The sequence below is a fragment of the Rhinopithecus roxellana genome, chromosome 12, assembly GCF_007565055.1.
Source record: "Rhinopithecus roxellana isolate Shanxi Qingling chromosome 12, ASM756505v1, whole genome shotgun sequence".
NCBI lineage: Eukaryota > Metazoa > Chordata > Mammalia > Primates > Cercopithecidae > Rhinopithecus > Rhinopithecus roxellana.
This window is the reverse complement of record NC_044560.1, coordinates 25,335,902-25,356,608: the sequence shown is the minus strand read 5'-3', so window position 1 is coordinate 25,356,608 and position 20,707 is coordinate 25,335,902. Positions and strand designations below refer to the sequence as shown.

Sequence of the window (20,707 nt, the reverse complement as noted above, 5' to 3'; positions counted from 1 at the left end):
GCACTAAACATGGAAAGGAAATAACCAGTACCAGCCACTGCAAAAACATGTCAAATTGTAAAGACCATTGATGCTAGGAAGAAACTCTATCAACTAACAGGCAAAATAACCAGCTAACATCTTAATGACAGGATCAAATTCACACATGACAACATTAACCTTCAATGTAAATGGGCTAAATGCCCCAATTAAAAGACACAGACTGGAAAATTGGATAAAGACTCAAGACCCATCAGTGTGCTGTATTCAGGAGACCCATCTCATGTGCAGAGACACGCATAGGCTCAAAATAAAGGGATGGAGGAACACCTACCAAGTAAATGGAAAGCAAAAACAGCAGGGGTTGCAATCCTAGTCTTTGACAAAACAGACTTTAAACCATCAAAGATCAAAAGAGACAAAGAAGGCCATTATATAATGGTAAAGGGATCGATTCCACAAGAAGAGCTAACTATCCTAAAGATACATGCACCCAATACAGGAGCACCTAGATTCATAGAGCAAGTCCTTAGAGACCTAAAAAGACACTTAGACTCCCAGACAACAATAATGGGAGACTTTAACACCCCACTGTCCATATTACACAGATCAATGAGACAGAACGTTAACAAGGATATCCAGAACTCAGACTCAGCTCTGCACCAAGCAGACCTAATAGACATCTACAGAACTCTCCATCCCAATCAACAGAAATACATTCTTCTCAGCATCGCATCACACTTATTCCAAAATTGACCACATAGTTGGAAGTCAAGCACTCCTCAGCAAATGTAAAAGAACAGAAATCACAACAAACTGTCTCTCAGAACACAGTGCAATCCAATTAGAGCTCAGGATTAAGAAACCCACTCAAAACTGAACAACTGCATGGAAACTGAACAACCTGCTCCTGAATGACTACCGGGTAAATAATGAAATGAAGGCAGAAATAAAGATGTTCTTTGAAACCATTGAGAACAACGACACAACATACCAGAATCTCTGGGACACATTGAAAGCAGTATGGAGAGGGAAATTTCTGGCACTAAATGCCCACAAGAGAAAGGAAAGGTCTAAAATCAACACCCAAAAGTCACAATTAAAACAACTAGAGAAGCAAGAGCAAACAAATTCAAAAGCTAGCAGAAGGCAAGAAATAACTAAGATCAGAGCAGAACTGAAGGAGACAGAGACACAAAAAAACCTTCAAAAAAATCAATGGGCCAGGCGCGGTGGCTCAAGCCTGTAATCCCAGCACTTTGGGAGGCCGAGACGGGCGAATCACGAGGTTAGGAGATCGAGACCATCCTGGCTGACACAGTGAAACCTGGTCTCTATTAAAAAGCACAAAAAACTAGAGAGAGGTGGTGGGCGCCTGTAGTCCCAGATACTCGGGAGGCTGAGGCAGGAGAATGGTGTAAACCCGGGAGGTGGAGCTTGCAGGGAGCTGAGATCAGGCCGCTGCACTCCAGCCTGGGTGACAGAGCGAGACTCTATCTCAAAAAATAAATAAATAAATAAATAAATAAATGAATCCAGGAGCTGGTTTTTTGAAAAGATGAACAAGATATCCCTCTTTGGCTAGTTCACCTGGCTCAACTGATTGCAAGTACCTATCTTGAGAGGACTATGAAATAAAAACCAATACAAGTGCCACAAATAATGCACTACATTGTTAACAAGGACAATTTGTAGCTGAGTGAATGAAAGAAATCGTTCTATTCATCGCTTCCTCGTTTTCCCTAAATCTACAATCTCCAGGTGTCACTACTGAATTAACAGCTCACAATTCCACAGCATTACCTGGAAGACACTGGCCCTTTTTCTTCCTCTTCTTCATGATCACTTTCATTTTCTGTGAATAAATTCAGAGAAGCAGGTCACATTAAGCAATTCACACTTCACATATGACCAAATCACTGCCCAGTCATAGAACAAGGACCTAACTATTCTCAGGGCAAGAACATGGATTCTGACATGAATATTCTAGGGTGGTCTAGATTAAGTCTGGTGAGAAGTAGATGACCCTGCTTTCCAGACCCACAGGCCAAAACTTCCCTCTGTGAGTAGACCATAATGCCATAGTCCCTGCCTGAGTCTATGCAAAAAAAATAAAATTTTCCCTCAAAATCTCCAAAAATTAGTCAAACAATTTTCTAGAAGGGTTGCTGCAATACTGACTTATATCACCAGGTACCATGGACATTAAACGTTCAGAAGCATCTGTACATGAAACGCAACTGATAGACGCATTCCAACAACTCTTGCTTTAAAAAGAATCTGAGATCCGGCCACTGCACTCCAGCCCGGGCGACAGAGCGAGACTCCGTCTCAAAAAAAAAAAATAAATAAATAAATAAATAAAAAGAATCTGTGGTCCGGGCGCGGTGGCTCAAGCCTGTAATCCCAGCACTTTGGGAGGCCGAGACGGGCGGATCACGAGGTCAGGAGATCGAGACCATCCTGGCTAACACGGTGAAACCCCGTCTCTACTAAAAAATACAAAAAAACGAGCAGGGCGAGGTGGCGGGCGCCTGTAGTCCCAGCTACTCCGGAGGCTGAGGCCAGAGAATGGCGTCAACCCGGGGGGCGGAGCTTGCAGTGAGCTGAGATCTGGCCACTGCACTCCAGCCTGGGCGACAGAGCGAAACTCCGTCCCCCCAAAAAAAAAAAAAAAAAAAAAAAGAATCTGTGATTCGGGAGGCCAAGGCAGGTGAATCATTTCAGGTCATGAGTTCAAGATGAACCTGGCCAATATGGGGAAACCCCATCTCTACTAAAAAGACAAAAATTAGTCAGATGTGGTTGTGTGCACCTGTGGTACCAGCTACTCAAGATGCTGAGGCAGGAGAATCACTGGAATCTGGGAGGCGAAGGTTGCAGCAAGCCAAGATGGTGACACTGCACTCCAGCCTGGGTGACAGAGAAAGACTCCATCGCCAAAAAAAAACCCACCACCAGCACAACAACAACAATCTATGATGCTACAAAGAACAGTGGATCAGCTATTGCATTGATGGGGTGGAGAACCAGGGTCCAGCCTTGCTTTATGGAACTGTATCAGCAAACCAAACAAGAAAAGTTTCCGTCCACATTTCAATGTGACTGTGCAACTAACCAAGCTGACTTAAAAGAGATCAAGATTAAAGCTGAGAGTCGTGAAGCCTGGGGAACAATATATCCAAATACAAAGGCAAGGCTGCCAGTCTTCTTCAAAAGGCATAGAAACTCCATGGACATTGTTTGGGGACACATGACTTAATCACAGGTGACAAGAGATACTGAATCGAAGCTAGGAAGCCTCACAGTTACCTCCCATGCACCTCCTGCATTCAGGTGACTATGAGGTTGTCACACTTGCCTGGGGTCCAGTAACTTCACACTGGGGACTGCGAGACAAAGGCATGACATGAGCTGAGAAGGACAGAAAACCTCCCTGATATCTGTGTTTAGAATCCCATCGTAGATTTTTATTTAAACCAACTTGTGTATATAGAGTCTGTCTTCGGGGTTATACTTCCTGAGCACAGAAAGAGGTATGAGACGCAAGGAAAATAGAGGCTACCTGGGATAATGAATACAGCATCCTCCCATTCATCATGAAGAGGACGAGTCAATGAGACATGAGTTGACTTGGTCTTCCTCAAATGTGATTTTGGTGTTGCTGTGAGGCTGGTTGGACTCACAAGGACCGTGGCTATTTGAACAAGCAATGGCATATTCGTCCAGTGAGTCCTCAGATTCTTCCTTCTCTTCAGCCTTCTGCACCTCCCTGATGAGCCAGGTGGGATAGAGATGTCAGAAGATTAAACACAGAGGGATTGGACCCCAGGGAGTCCTAGCCAGTTTTCACAGGAGGCATTAAGACAGTGGCTCACAGAAAGCAAACAGGAGGTTCCCTTTAAGAGGGAACAGGCAATCCTCTTCTCTCTGCAACAGAGCATGGCTGCCATGGGAGACAGAGAGGAAGAGAGCAACTGGTGTTCATTGCACTGGACAGATAGGAGCTGAGGAGGATGAAGACTCAGCTATCCCTGTACGGTACAGACACGACACTCACCACACACAGAGAAACACAACAGCTGCCACACCCTGTGTCTAAGTTGGGTTGAATTTCACATACTGTGGCCAAGGGAATGCAGGCTTTTTGTCCATCCTACACGCCAGAGAGGGTGTGCCTCCTAGACGTTTTTCATATGTTACCACCCGTTACTTGCTCCTGATTATTCAGGGTTACCTGGGGGACACATGATTCCTGTACTTTCTCAGTCTCCTCAACTTTAACATCTTCATCCTCAGCTTCATCATTTCTGTAAATACAGAAGTGTTTGTTCAGGTATTTCCCACTTCACACTCTGCAAGCACAGTCAGCCCAATGGGCACAGAGAGATGGACATCGAGGCATGGGACACCATTCAACTGAAAGCTCTCATGGTTTATCTTTAAGAAAATGCCCTGGCATGGTTTCCTGTTCCATCAGGCAATGCATTTCTGATCTGGAGGGCCACCATCAAGATGTGGCCAAATATTGAAAAGACCTGGCCGGGCGCGGTGGCTCAAGCCTGTAATCCCAGCACTTTGGGAGGCCGAGACGGGCGGATCACGAGGTCAGGAGATCGAGACCATCCTGGCTAACATGGTGAAACCCCGTCTCTACTAAAAATAGAAAAAAACTAGCCAGGCGACCTGGCGCGCGCCTGTAGTCCCAGCTACTCCGGAGGCTGAGGCAGGAGAATGGTGTGAACCCGGGAGGCGGAGCTTGCAGTGAGCTGAGATCCGGCCACTGCACTCCAGCCTGGGCCGCAGACTCCGCCTCAAAAAAAAAAAAAAAAAAAAAAAAAAGACCTTTGCTCCCCATGTCACTGGGGACTTCTGCAGCCTCTCTCTGGACTTTGGCAGCTGTCTCCATCAACCCAACACAGATCTGATTCCCAGGTACAGGCTTGGTGTCCTGTCACAGTTCGCATTTTGAATCTAATTCTTTCTCTTAGGAGAGGACAAACTTGCCCCACAGTCCTCTAAGTATCAGGAGATTTCACAGGCCCTCCATGTGCCTTCTGCTGTGCTATTCAGGGACATTCTCTCTATGGGGAGTGCTCCAGTCTGAAGCACTTCCTACCACCAAATGCCCCCACATCAAGTGCCTTCTCCAACACCACATGGCGAGGGACTTTATCTCATTTTCAAAAGCAGTCATAAGTGATCCCACATTTGGATGCTTCAGAACCTTGCAAGAGACCATTTGCCTGCTTTTGCAGATGGAGAGAGAGAATCTCACGAGGGAAAAATCACTCACTCTACGACAGTTACTAAGAACACTGCCAAACAGACAGCGGGGGAACCTTCATTCTTAGTCCAGAGCTCTTCTCACTCTAACAAGCACCCTCCTGTCACAGCCTCCTTCCTCTCCTTTACAACTAGAGAGATGTTGCCTCTGGCTCCAAACACCATCTTCCATCAAGGAAGGAGAGACATTCACAATACTGTGACCTCCAAACCCATGGGTTGCAGGGTTTCCCATCTCTGTTCTCACTCAAGAAGTCCTGGTCATGTCACTGGCCATGTATGTTTAGTGGAAAAAAACACCACCGATACAACTGTCAGTGTAAAAGTACAGAGGTCTGGAGTCTCGCATAAGCCTGGGGTTTTGGGTCATCACGTCCTATGGAAACCTTACCTAGGGTGAGCTTTCGGACGAGGTGCTGTGCCCGCCTACAGCCCTCGGCCAGCTGTTCTCGGAGGTCCCGCCGCTGGGAGTTGGCCGGCTCATCCGGAGTGAGGAGGGCCTGGAGATGCTGATTCAATGCACGAGAGGCATCTCTCCCTTCCCGCAACTTCTCCCTTAACTGGCTCAGCTCTCGTTCCTTAGAGTGAACCAGGACTTTATATTGCCTACAGGTGAGATAGTAGAGAAAATTTAACAGTGGAAAGGGGTGAGTGATAAGATCGAATATTGTGACAGAGATTTCTGAGACAATGTCCTCAAGGAGACCTCCAAGAAGGTCAGCACATGTTTAAAGAAATGTCTGTGGCCAAGAGAAAGAACAAAAAATGGTTTACAGGCTTCCTCTATATCAGAGAGGGCTCCTGTAAGATCCTCCGACGATGTTCCATTCATCTTTCCCTTCTATAAACAAAAGTAGGTGTCTTCCTTATTCAATTTCAAAAAGACATCCATCCTTTCAGTTCCTCACTCTGGCCATGGACATTTCCATGTGAAAATACACATAGTGCATCTTGCAGTCACTAGAATGCAAAGCCATGGACAGAAATGAGGCCAGGTGCAGACGGGGCCAACTGAAAAGAAGAAAGAAGAAAAGAATGACAGGCAACATTGATTGAGTGAAAGGATGAGAAGCTGCAGTCAGTCAGGAGGTGATTCTGACTAAGGGTAAGTGGGGTGGTGATGGCGCACCATTTTCAGTACACTGAATGCTGCTGGGTGGTTCCCACTCCCTTAGTTATTTTTGTGTTATGCATATTTCACCTCAACAATTACTTCTTGGAAAAAGAGAAACCAAGACTCTCAGAAACAACTGCAACCCATAACTTATTATTATCCTTGTTCTCTGTTTCATAAATCTTTGTGTGTTGTGAGCCTGCCATGGCAATTCCTACCCTTCCCCAGACCCAGCTTAGCCCTTATTTCACCCCGCCGAGTGGCTGTAGTTCAGAGATTTACACACCTGCCCACCTGCCTGCATAGGGCCCCCTCACCTGAGCTCCTCAGCTTGCCCGAGCTGCTCTGCAAGCTTCTCCTCCTTGAACTGAAGCTCATCCCGCAGCATAGATTTTAGGAGGTCTTTGCACTCTTCATAGTCTGAGAAAAGACAGACACACCGGCCTCAGTGAAAAGCTGGACACACAGCGGTGGCCACTGCCTACAGGGCAGGAGCCAGGGCCATCCCAAGGACATAACTGTCCCCAGTACCAGGCTCTAGGCAGGGATTTCCACCTCTTTACTCCTCAGTCTCCCAACTTTCTGGCATCTAATCCTTCAAAATTTACAGACAAAGAAAGGGAAACTCAAGGGCACATCAAGGAAGTTGACAAGATGATTCAACCACAATGAAGTGGAGTCAGAATTCACAGCCCCTGAGGTCTGACTCTGAATGCGGGGCCACTTTCCCAAGCCTTGCAGCCTCTCCTCCAAAACACTGCACTGGGGCATGAAGTAGAGATTTCTTGGACAGTCGGGAAGGCCCCTAGGACTATGGGACTGATGGTTTCCCTTTGACTGGGAATTTCAAGGACAAATACGTCACAGATCTTAAAAATCTTTCATTTTTAAATCATATCTGCAGATATGTTTTTAACAATGATAACAGAAACATAAAGCATGAGACAAAAGCCCACAAGACTATGAAGGAAATACGCCCAAATACAAAGTTTGTGTTAATTTAGAAACACTAGAATGAAGAACTAATAGGTAGTGTTTACACTGTGCCCATAAAGGTTCTAGGAGACTGATAAGAAATAGCTCATATAATTCACTGCAGCAATTTACAGAGGTAGGTATTACTGTAGTAACCTATGAACAGATGAGGAAACGGAGGGACACACAGGACAAGCAACTTGGATGGAGCCCAGGAGACAGGCCCAGTGTTCCTGCTCTGCACACTGCACTGCTACTTCCACACATTCTTGGGTGCATCTTTCTTCCTCTTTAGGAACAAAAGCCTGTGCCCCAAGAAACAGGACTTCCCTCCCACCAGGCTACTCTCTGCCCTTTTTGTTTGTTTCTTTTTTGATGAGTCTTGCCCTGTCGCCCAGGCTGGAGTGCAATGGCATGATCTTGGCTCACTGCAACCTCTGCCTCTTGGGTTCAAAGGATTCTCCAGCCTCAGCCTCCCCAGTAGCTGGGATTACACGTGCCCGCCACCACGCCCAGCTAATTTTTGTAATTTTGATAGACACAGGGTCTCTCCACGTTACCCAGGATGGAATCAAACACCTGACCTCGTGATCCACCCACCTCAGCCTCCCAAAGTGCTGGGATTACCGGACTGAGCCACCTTGCACGGCCCCTACTCCCTGCTCTTGATGCTGTCGGTTATAGATACCACAGGATCTATTAGGAGCAGACTCCTCCTGACGCCCCTCACAGCGGGTACTGTGTACTATCACCAAATTTCCCTCAGGGTCCCTAGAACAGAGCTTTGCCTATTGGGCCTCAACAGAAGCTTGAACTGAATAAAAGTTCACTAGCCCGAGACATTTAGAACAACAGACTAGATGTTATTTGTCTGCCGGATCTTATATGGTACAGAGAGGATTCTTGAAAACATGATTTAGCCTCTTGGAGAAAACAGGTCATTCTGTGCCTGTGTCTGAAACCGTAACTGAGATTTTAACTCTAGACCCATCCCCAATGGACTGCAAACATGGATGTTTCGAAATACTTTGGTACCTCTCTCTTCCAACTTTAACAAAATGTGAAAATACCCATTTCTATTTTCCTAGAAGTACAGGAAGGATTAAATTACTTCTGATGGAGAGAGAATTCAGTTTCTCAGAGAGAAGACAGGACATCATTCATCACTTTTGTGATGGTGAGCCTATGGAACTTACTGTAACTGTTCTGCCCCTTGGCCAGAAAGTAGGCCAGTTGAGTTACAAGATATTTCTCCTTGGTGTTTATGAACTGACGTTTGTTCTCTGCCCGCTGGGGGCGCAATTTCTCGTTGATTTCTAGAGTGTTCATCTCTGACTTCTCACTGGGCCAAGGGCCCGCAGATACCACCATGCTGACGTTTGTGGCAGAAGAGCTGGAGCCAGGGACTGGGGAGAAAAAAACCCAAACACATGATGGGTTAATAACTGGTGAAATCAAATAGGTTGAATCAGGACTGAGGGATGTCACTGACAGCCTTGTCCACTGATTCGAAGATGCTGTTTCCCTGGTTTCACTCTTCTCATCTCCACTCTTGATCTCCTGTAAGTCAACTTGTCTGAGCTACGCAGTCACCTTGAAACCAGAACACAAACACTTCCACCCTTTTCTTGCTTACAAGTTTCTATAAAGCAAGGCTGGGCTCTGAACTTTTTACCCCATGAGTGGCCAATGTTTCTGTGTAGCTCGAGACTGTTTTTTGTTTCATTAATTTTTTTTGTTTGATTGGTTGGTTGGTTTTGGTTTTTTATGTTTTGTTTGAGAAGGAGTCTCACTGTGTTGCACAGGCTGGAGTGCAGTGGCACGATCTCAGCTCACTGCAACCTCTGCCTCCTGGGTTCAAGTGATTCTCGTGCGTCAGCCTCCCAAATAGCTGGGATAAGAGGCACCAACCACCCTGCCAGCTATTTTTTTGAATTTTTAGTAGAGATACAATTTCGCCATGTTGGCCAGGCTGCTTTCGAACTCCTGACCTCAGGTGATCCACCCACCTCGCCCTCCCAAAGTGCTGGGATTACAGATGTGAGCCCAGCGACCCTGGCCAGAGACTTCTTATTAACAGCTAAGACAAGCCAATGAAAACGAGAGAGAGTCTAGCCTGAGAAAAGTGAATGAGGGTGGGAGGATCATCTGAGCCAATCCTCACACCTAAGCCTCCTGAGCAGTTGGGAGTATAAGGGCAAAGGAACATGCCTGGCTAATGTTTTGTATTCTTTGTAAAGATGGGTTTCACCATATTCTCCAGCCTGCTCTTCAACTCCTGAACTCAAATGATCCTCCCACTTGGGCCTCCCAAAGTGCTGCGAATATGTGTGAGTCACCGCCCCTAGCTCCATCTTAGTTTCTGAGTAAACCAATATGTACGTATATAGCCTGTCCTCACAATGAATGGATCTTCCGTAGCCTAGACAAGGTATGAGACACAAGGAAAACAGAGGCTACCTGGGAGAAGGTTTAGAGCATCCTGCCGTCCATCAGGAGACGATTCACGGTCTATAAGCAGAGTCAAGTCCACTTTGGTCTTCCTTAAATGTGACTTTGGCAGTTCTGGTGAGGCTGGTTGGACTCAGAAGGGCCGTAGGTATTTGAACAAGTGATGGTACATTCCTCCACTGAGTCCTCAGGGACTTCCTTTTCTTCTGCCTTCCGCACCTCCCTGATGAGGTGAGATAGAGATGTCAGAAGATTAAATACAGAGGGATTGGACCCCAGGGAGACCTAGTAGGTTTTGACAGGAGGCATTAAGACAGTGGTCACAGAAAGCAAACAGGAGGCTTCCCTTTAAGAGGGAACAGGCAATCCTCTTCTCTCTGCAACAGAGCATGGCTGCCATGGGAGACAGAGAGGAAGAGAGCAACCGGTGTTCTTCTCACTGGATAGATAGGAGCTGAGAAAGATGAAGACTCAGCTATCCCTGTACGGTACAGACACGACACTCACCACACACAGAGAAACACAACAGCTGCCACACCCTGAGTCTAAGCTGGGTTGAATTTCACATACTGTGGCCAAGGAAATGCAGGCTTGTGGCCCATTGTAGATGCCAGAGACAGGGTGTGCCTCCTAGACCTTTTTCATATGTTAAAACCATTACTTGCACCTGATTATTCAGTGTTACCTGGGGCACATAATTCCTGTACTTACTCAGTGTCCTCAACGTTAACATCTTCATCCTCAGCTTCATCATTTTCTGTAAATATAGAAGTGTTCGTTCAGATATTTCGCACTTCACACTCTGCAGGCACAGTCACTTCAATGTGCACAGAGACATGGACATCTAGGCATGGGTCACCATTCAACTGAAAGCTCTCATGTTTTATCTTTAACAAAATGCCCAGGCATGGTTTCCTGATCCATCAGGCAATGCATTTTGATCTGGAGAGCCACCATCAAGATGTCACCAAATACTGAAAAGTCCCTTTGCTCCCCATATCACTGGGGACTTGCGCAGCCTCTCTGGACTTTGGAAGCTCTCTCCCGCATCCCACCACGGATCTGATTCCCAGGCACAGACTTAGTGTTGTGTCACAGTTCGCATTTCAAACCTAATTCTTTCCCTTAGGAGAGGACAAACTTGCCCCACAGTCCTCTATGCCTCAGGAGACTTCACAGGCCCTCCATGTGGCTTCTGCTGTGTTATTCAGGGACATGCTCTCCATGGGGAGTGCTCCAGTCTGAAGCACTTCCTACCACCAAATGCCCCCATGTCAAGTGCCTTCTTCAACACCACACGGCGAGGGGCTTTATCTCATTTTCAAAAGCAGTCGTAAGTGTTCCCACATTTAGATGCTTCAGACCCTTGCAAGAGACAATTTGCCTGCCTTCTCCGATGGACACAGAGATACTCAAAAGGATAAATTACTCACTCACCGACAGTTACTAAGAACATTGCCAAGAAGACAGCCTGGGAACCTTCACTCTAAGTCTACAGCTCTTTTCACTCTAACAAGAACCCTCCTGTCACAGCCCCCTTCCTCTCCTTCACAACTAGAGAGATGCTGCCTCTTACTCCAAAGACCATCTCCACCAAGGAAGGAGGGACATTTGCAATACTGTGACCTCCAAACCCATGGGTTTCCCATCTCTGATATCATGCAGGAAGTCCTGGAAGGGCCACATATGTTTAGTGGAAAAAAACACCACCGATACAATGATTATTGTGAAAGTACGGAGGTCTGGAGTCTCTCATAAGCCTGGGGTTTTGGATCATCAGGTCCTATGGAAGACTTACCTGAGGTGAGCTTTTGGACGAGGTGCTGTGCCCGCCTACAGCCCTCGGCCAGCTGTTCTCGGAGGTCCCGCCCGTGGGACTTGTCTGGCTCATCCGGAGTGAGGAGGGCCTGGAGATGCTGATTCAATGCGCGAGAGGCATCTCTCCCTTCCCGCAACTTCTCCCTTAACTGGCTCAGCTCTCGTTCCTTAGAGTGAACCAGGACTTTATATTGCCTACGGTGAGATAGTAGAGAAAATTTAACAGTGGAAAGGGGTGAGTGATAAGATCGAATATTGTGACAGAGATTTCTGAGACAATGTCCTCAAGGAGACCTCCAAGAAGGTCAGCACATGTTTAAAGAAATGTCTGTGGCCAAGAGAAAGAACAAAAAATGGTTTACAGGCTTCCTCTATATCAGAGAGGGCTCCTGTAAGATCCTCCACGATGTTCCATTCATCTTTCCCTTCTATAAACAAAAGTAGGTGTCTTCCTTATTCAATTTCAAAAAGACATTCATCCTTTCAGTTCCTCACTCTGGCCATGGACATTTCCACGTGAAAATACACATAGTGCATCTTGCAGTCACTAGATGCAAAGCCATGGACAGAAATGAGGCCAGGTGCAGACGGGGCCAATTGAAAAGATGAAAGAAGAAAAGAATGACAGGCAACATTGATTGAGTGAAAGGATGAGAAGCTGCAGTCAGTCAGGAGGTGATTCTGACTAAGGGTAAGTGGGGTGGTGATGGCGCACCATTTTCAGTACACTGAATGCTGCTGGGTGGTTCCCACTCCTTTAGTTATTTTTGTGCTATGCATATTTCACCTCAACAATTACTTCTTGGAAAAAGAGAAACCAAGACTCTCAGAAACAACTGCAACCCATAACTTATTATTATCCTTGTTCTCTGTTTCATAAGTCTTTGTGTGTTGTGAGCCTGCCATGGCAATTCCTACCCTTCCCCAGACCCAGCTTAGCCCTTACTTCGCCCTGCCGAGTGGCTGTAGTTCAGAGATTTACACACCTGTCCACCTGTCTGCATAGGGCCCCCTTACCTGAGCTCCTCAGCTTGCCCGAGCTGCTCTGCAAGCTTCTCCTCCTTGAACTGAAGCTCATCCCGCAGCATAGATTTTAGGAGGTCTTTGCACTCTTCATAGTCTGAGAAAAGACAGACACACCGGCCTCAGTGAAAAGCTGGACACACAGCGGTGGCCACTGCCTACAGGGCAGGAGCCAGGGCCATCCCAAGGACATAACTGTCCCCAGTACCAGGCTCTAGGCAGGGATTTCCACCTCTTTACTCCTCAGTCTCCCAACTTTCTGGCATCTAATCCTTCAAAATTTACAGACAAAGAAAGAGAAACTCAAGGGCACATCAAGGAAGTTGACAAGATGATTCAACCACAATGAAGTGGAGTCAGAATTCACAGCCCCTGAGGTCTGACTCTGAATGCGGGGCCACTTTCCCAAGCCTTGCAGCCTCTCCTCCAAAACACTGCACTGGGGCATGAAGTAGAGATTTCTTGGACATTCAGGAAGGCCCCTAGGACTATGGGACTGATGGTTTCCCTTTGACTGGGAATTTCAAGGGTAAATATGTCAAAGATCTTAAAAATCTTTCATTTTTAAATCATATCTGCAGATATGATTTTAACAATCATAATAGAAACATAAAGTATGAGACATAAGACCACAAGACTATGAAGGAAATATGCACAATACTAACAAAGTTTGTGTTAATTTAGAAACAGTAAAATGAAGAACTAATAGTGTTTGCTCTGTGCCCATAAATGTTCTAGGAGATTGACAAGAAATAGCTAATGTAATCCATTGCAGCAATTTACAGAGGTAGGTATTACTGTAGTACCTATGAACAGATGAGGAAACTGAGGGACACACAGGACAAGCAACTTGGATGGAGCCCAGGAGACAGGCCCAGGGTTCCTGCTCTGCACACTGCACTGGTACTTCCACACATTCTTGGGTGCGTCTTTCTTCCTCTTTAGGAACAAAAGCCTGTGCCCCAAGAAACAGGACTTCCCTCCCACCAGGCTACTCTCTGCCCCTTTTTGTTTGTTTCTTTTATGATGAGTCTTGCCCTGTCGCCCAGGCTGAAGTGCAATGGCATGATCTTGGCTCACTGCAACCTCTGCCTCCTGGGTTCAAAGGATTCTCCAGACTCAGCCTCCCGAGTAGCTGGGATTACAGGCCTCTGCCACCACGCCCAGCTAATTTTTGAAATCTTAGTAGATACGGGGTCTCTCCATGTTACCCAGGATGGAATCAAACTCCTGACCTCGTGATCCACCCGCCTCAGCCTCCCAAAGTGCTGGGATTACCGGACTGAGCCACCTTGCACGGCCCCTACTCCCTGCTCTTGATGCTGTCGGTTATAGATACCACAGGTTCTATTAGGAGCAGACTCCTCTTGACGCCCCTCACAGCAGTGCTGTGTACTATCACCAAATTTCCCTCAGGGTCCCTAGAACAGAGCTTTGCCTATTGGGCCTCAACAGAAGCTTGAACTGAATAAAAGTTCACTAGCCTGAGACATTTAGAACAACAGACTAGATGTTATTTCTCTGCCGGATCTTATATGGTACAGAAAGGATTCTTGAAAACATGATTTAGCCTCTTGGAGAAAACAGCTCATTCTGTGCCTGTGTCTGAAACCGTAACTGAGATTTTAACTCTAGGCCCATTCCCAATTGACTACAAACATGGATGTTTTGAAATACTTTGGTGCAAACATGGATGTTTCGAAATACTTTGGTACCTCTTTCTTCCAACTTTAACAAAATGTGAAAATACCCATTTCTATTTTCCTAGAAGTACAGGAAGGATTAAATTACTTCTGATGGAGAGAGAATTCAGTTTCTCAGAGAGAAGACAGGACATCATTCATCACTTTTGTGATGGTGAGCCTATGGAACTTACTGTAACTGTTCTGCCCCTTGGCCAGAAAGTAGGCCAATTGAGTTACAAGAAATTTCTCCTTGGTGTTTATGAACTGACGTTTGTTCTCTGCCCGCTGGGGGCGCAATTTCTCGTTGATTTCTAGAGTGTTCATCTCTGACTTCTCACTGGGCCAAGGGCCCGCAGATACCACCATGCTGACGTTTGTGGCAGAAGAGCTGGAGCCAGGGACTGGGGAGAAAAAACCCAAACACATGATGGGTTAATAACTGGTGAAATCAAATAGGTTGAATCAGCACTGAGGGATGTCACTGACAGCCTTGTCCACTGATTTGAAGATGCTGTTTCCCTGCTTTCACTCTTCTCATCTCCACTCTTGATCTCCTTTAAGTCAACTTGTCTGAGCTACGCAGTCACCTTGAAACCAGGACACAAACACTTCCATCCTTTTCTTGCTTACAAGTTTCTATAAAGCAAGGCTGGGCTCTGAGCTTTTTACCTTATGAGGGGCCAATGTTTCTGTGTAGCTCAAGAGACTGTTTTTTGTTTCATTAAGTTTTTGTTTGATTGGTTGGTTGGTTTTGGTTTCTTATGTTTTGTTTGAGAGGGAGTCTCACTGTGTCACCCAGGCTGGAGTGCAGTGGCACGATCTCAGCTCCCTACAACCTCTGCCTCCTGGGTTCAAGTGATTCTCGTGTGTCAGCCTCCCAAGTAGCTGGGATTACAGACATCAACCACCCTGCCAGCTATTTTTTTGAATTTTTAGTAGAGACGCAATTTCGCCATGTTGGCCAGGCTGCTTTCAAACTCCTGACCTCAGGTGATCCACCCACCTCGCCTTCCCAAAGTACTGGGATTACAGATGTGAGCCAGCGACCCTGGCCAGAGACTTCTTATTAACAGCTAAGACAAGCCAATGAAAACGAGAGAGAGTCTAGCCTGCGAAAGTGAATGAGAGTGGGAGGATCATCTGAGCCAATCCTCACATCTAAGCCTCCTGAGAAGTTGGGACTAAAGGGGCAAAGGAACATGCCTGGCTCATGTTTTGTATTCCTTGTAAAGATGGGTTTCACCATATTCTCCAGCCTGATCTTGGACTCATGAACTCAAATGATCCTCCCACTTGGGCCTCCCAAAATGCTGTAAATATATGTGTCAGTCACTGCACCTAGCTCCATCCAAGTTTCTGAGTAAACCAATATGTACCTATACAGCCTGTACTCAGAATGGATCTTCCGTAGCCTAGACAAGGTATGACACACAAGGAAAACAGAGGCTACCTGGGACAAGGTTTAGAGCATCCTGCCGTCCATCAGGAGACGATTCACGGTCTACAAGCAGAGTCGAGTCCACTTGGTCTTCCTCAAATGTGACTCTGCAGTTCTTGTGAGGCTGGTTGGACTCAGAAGGGCCACAGCTATTTGAAGAAGTGCCGGCACAGTCCTCCACTGAGTCCTCAGGGACTTCCTTTTCTTCTGCCTTCCGCACCTCCCTGATGAGGTGAGATAGAGATGCCAGAAGATTAAACACAGAGGGATTGGACCCCAGGGAGTCCTAGCCAGTTTTGACAGGAGGCATTAGGAGAGTGGTCACAGAAAGCAAACAGGAGGCTCCCTTTAAGAGGGAACAGGCAATCGTCTTCTCTCTGCAACAGAGCATGGCTGCCATGGGAGACAGAGAGGAACAGAGCAACTGGTATTCATTGCACTGGACAGATAGGATCTGAGAAAGAAGAAGACTCAGCTATCCCTGTACAGTACAGACATGACACTCGCCACACACAGAGAAACACAACAGCTGCCACATCCTGTGTCTAAGTTGGGTTGAATTTCACATACTGTGGCCAAGGGAATGCAGGCTTTTGGCCCATCATAGATGCCAGAGAGGGTGTGCCTCCTAGACCTTTTTCATATGTCAAAACCCATTACTTGCTCCTGATTATTCAGGGTTACCTGGGGGCACATGATTCCTGTACTTTCTCAGCCTCCTCAACGTTAACATCTTCATCCTCATCTTCATCATTTTCTGTAAATGCAGAAGTGTTCATTCAGATATTTCCCACTTCACACTCTGCAAGCATAGTCAGCCCAATGTGCACAGAGAGATGGACATCGAGGCATGGGTCACCATTCAACTGAAAGCTCTCATGTTTTATCTTTTAAAAAATGCCCTGCTGTGGTTTCCTGATCCATCAGGCAATGCATTTCTGATCTGGAGGGCCACCATCAAGATGTGGCCAAACATTGAAAAGACACTTTGCTCCCCATATCACTGGGGGACTTGCCCAGCCTCTCTCTGGACTTTGGCAGCTGTCTCCATCATCCCATCACAAATCTGATTCCCAGGCACAGGCTTGGTGTCCTGTCACAGTTCGCATTTCGAACCTAATTCTTTCTCTTAGGATAGGTCAAACTTGCCCCACAGTTGTCTATGCATCAGGAGACTTCACAGGCCCTCTATGTGGCCTCTCCTGTGTTATTCAGGGACATGCTTTCCATGGGGAGTGCTCCAGTCTGAAGCACTTCCTACCACCAAATGCCCCCACATCAAGTGCCTTCTCCAACACCACATGCCGAGGGGCTTTATCTCATTTTCAAAAGCAGTCGTAAGTGTTCCCACATTTGGATGCTTCAGAACCTTGCAAGAGACAATGTGCCTGCCTCTGCAGATGGAGAGAGAGAATCTCACGAGGGAAAAATCACTCAATCACCGACAGTTACTAAGAACATTGTCAAAGACACAGCCTGGGAACCTTCATTCTTAGTCCAGAACTCTTTTCACTCTAACAGGCACCCTCCTGTCACAGCCTCCTTCCTCTCCTTTACAACTATAGAGATGTTGCCTCTGGCTCCAAACACCATCTTCCATCAAGGAAAGAGGGACATTCGCAATACTGTGACCTCCAACCCCATGGGTTGCAGGGTTTCCCATCTCTGAACTCACCCAGGAAGTCTTGGTCATGTCATGGCCACATATATTTAGTGGAAAAAACCATCACCGATACAACTGTCATTGTGAAAGTTCGGAGGTCTGGAATCTCTCTTAAGTCGGGGGTTTTGGGTCATCAGGTCCTATGGAGACTTTACCTGCGGTGAGCTTTTGGACGAGGTGCTGTGCCAGCCTACAGCCCTCGGCCAGCTGTCCTCGGAGTTCCCACCCCTGAGAGTTGAGCGGCTCATCCGGAGTGAGGAGGGCCTGCAGATGCTGATTCAATGCGCGGGAGGCACCTCTCCCTTCCCGCAACTTCTCCCTTAACTGGCTCAGCTCTCGTTCCTGAGAGTGAACCAGGACTTTATATCGCCTAAGGTGAGATAGTAGAGAAAATTTAACAGTGGAAAAGGGTGAGCGATCAGTTTGAATATTGCGACAGAGATTTCTGAGACAACGTCCTCAAGGAGATGTCCAAGGAGAAGGTCAGCACATGTTTAAAGAAATGTCTGAGGTCAAGAGAAAGAAGAAAATATAGTTTACAGGCTTCCTCTATATCAGAGAGGACTCCTGTAAGATCCTCCACGATGTTCCATTCATCTTTCCCTTCTGTAAACAAAAGTAGGTGTCTTCCTTATTCGCTTTCAAAAAGACATCCATCCTTTCAGTTCCTCACTCTGGCCATGGACATTTCCATGTGAAAATACACATAGTGCATCTCACAGTCACTAGATAAAAAGCCATGGACAGAAATGAGGCCAGGTGCAGATGGGGCCAATTGAAAAGAAGAAAACAATGACAGGTTCCAGAAGGCAACATTGATTGAGTGAAAGGATAAGAAGCCACAGTCAGTCAGGAGGTGATTCTGACTAAGGGTAAGTGGGGTGGTGATGGTGCACCATTTTGATTACACTCAATGCTGTGCTGGGTGGTTCCCACTCCCTTAGTTAATTTTGTGTTATGCAAATTTCACCTCAACAATTACTTCTTTCAAAAAGAGAAATCAAGGCTCTGAGAAACAACTGCAACCCAAAACTTATTATTATCCTTGTTCTCTGTTTCATAAATCTTTGTGTGTTGTGAGCCTGCCATGGCAATTCCTGCTCTTCCCCAGACACAGCTTAGCTCTTACTTCAACCCGCCGAGCTGCTCTGCTTCAGTGATTTACACACCTGCCCACCTGCCTGCATAAGGCCCCCTCACCTGAGCTCCTCAGCTTGCCCGAGCTGCTCTGCAAGCTTCTCCTCCTTGAACTGAAGCTCATCCCGCAGCATAGATTTTAGGAGGTCTTTGCACTCTTCATACTCTGAGAAAAGACAGACAGATTGGCCTCAGTGAAAAGCTGAACACACAGCGGTGGTCACTGCCTACAGGGCAGGAGCCAGGTCCATCCCAAGGACATAACTGTCCCCAGCATCAGGCTCTACACAGGGAATTCCACCTCTTTACTCTTTAGTCTCCCGACTTTATGACATCTCATCCTCCAAAATTTAGAGACGAAGAAAGAGAAACTGAGGGACAGACAGGACAAGCTACTTGGATGGAGCCCAGGTGACAGGCCCAGGGTTCCTGTTCTGCACACTGCACTGCTACTTCCACATATCCTTGGGTGCGAACTTTCTTCCTCTTTAGGAACAAAAGCCTGTTCCCCAGGAAGTAGGACTTCCCTCACACCAGGGTACTCTCTGCCTTTGTTTGTTTGTTTATTTTTTGAGGAGTCTGGTCCTGTCGCCCAGGCTGGAGTGCAATGGCATGATATTGGCTCACTGCAACCTCTGCCTCCTGGGTTCAAAGGATTCTCCTGCCTCAGCCTCCTGAGTAGCTGGGATTACACGTGCCCACCACCACGCTCAGCTAATTTTTGTAATTTTCGTAGAGATGGGGTTTCTCCATGTTGCCCAGGCTGGTCTCAATCTCCTGACCTTGTGATCCAGCTGCCTCAGCCTCCCAAAGTGCTGGGATAACAAGACTGAGCCACCTTCCACAGCCCCTACTCCCTGCTCTTGATGCTGTCGGTGATGGTGTCTGAAACCATAACTGAGATTTTAACTCTAGGCCCATCCCCACCTGACTGCAAACATGGAAAGTTTCAAAATACTTTGGTACCTCTGTCTTCCAATTTTAACAAAATGTGAAAATACCCATTTCTAATTTCGTAGAAGTACGGAAAGGATTACATTACTTCTGATGGAGAGAGAATTCAGTTTCTCAGAGAGAAGACAGGACATCATTCATCACTTTTGTGATGGTGAGCCTATGGAACTTACTGTAAGTGTTCTGCCCCTTGGCCAGAAAGTAGGCCAATTGAGTTACAAGAAATTTCTCTTTGGTGTTTATGAACTGATGTTTGTTCTCCGTCCGCTGGGGGCGCAATTTCTCGTTGATTTCTAGAGTGTTCATCTCCGCCTTCTTATTGGACCAAGGGCCCGCAGATACCACCATGCTGACGTTTGTGGCAGAAGACGCGGAGTAAGGGACTGGGGAGAAGAAACCCAAACACATGATGGGTTAAAAACTGGTAAAATCAAATAGGTTGAATCAGGACTGACGGATGTCAGTAACTGAAATTCTTAACTTACTGTTGAGAAAAACGAGATCAGTCCCCGCAGCACTTTAGGATCCTTAACCACAAAAACAAGGTTCGAGGTGTCTGAGTTCAGAGCTAAGGCACTGCCAGTCGCTCAGAGTCTCACAGGAGTGAGGAAGATTGTGGCCAGCGTGCCAGGTAACGGTCTGCAGTTGCAATAACAGAATTAGAAGGTGGGGGTGTCATGGAATCTTAGGAGCCTGCATTCCAATTGCCCCGGCTTGGCTGAAACACAGGCACCCTGGTCTCACCTGAGGGTCACCACCAGTGGGCTCATTCCTTCAGCATTCACTCTCAATATTCACGTACCTTTGTGACAATGCCACAGACCCATCTCTTTCCCAATACATCTAAGCACATTCCTCACTGTTTATCTCTTGTCTGTACAACATCATCAAGGCAGAAACAGTTTCCCAACAGGTTATATTTTCTTAATGACAGTCATGAAGTCACCCCACCTGCTCTAAGTTAAAACAGATCTTAAGCCTTTTCTACAACTGTAAGATATGAAACTTTTAGCCTGCACTGATATCCTCTGCATCTTCTGCAGTTTTTTCTGTATCCACTAGAAAGTGAATGAATAATTCATTTTTAAAAAATGTTTTCTTTCCTGTCTCAGTATTCTTCTTGCTGCATCTCATTGTTACGTTGATTTCTTTTTTCTTACTGGGGCACCATCTTGGCTTTTCAC

At 46.5% G+C, this 20,707-nt stretch overlaps 2 long non-coding RNA genes and 1 pseudogene across 2 annotated transcripts; 2 read left to right on the top strand and 1 right to left on the bottom strand.

The window, feature by feature from the left end:
- Nucleotides 1-5,568: 5,568 nt before the first annotated feature.
- Nucleotides 5,569-19,946, bottom strand: LOC115892403 (annotated as a pseudogene).
- On the top strand, nucleotides 6,247-9,068 carry LOC115892406. The gene is made up of 3 exons (XR_004052298.1): nucleotides 6,247-6,370; nucleotides 8,443-8,531; nucleotides 8,675-9,068. It is a non-coding gene; the product is annotated as an uncharacterized LOC115892406 (long non-coding RNA).
- On the top strand, nucleotides 11,814-14,953 carry LOC115892407. Its single transcript, XR_004052299.1, has 3 exons — nucleotides 11,814-12,314; nucleotides 14,415-14,503; nucleotides 14,647-14,953. It is a non-coding gene; the product is annotated as an uncharacterized LOC115892407 (long non-coding RNA).
- Nucleotides 19,947-20,707: the final 761 nt, after the last annotated feature.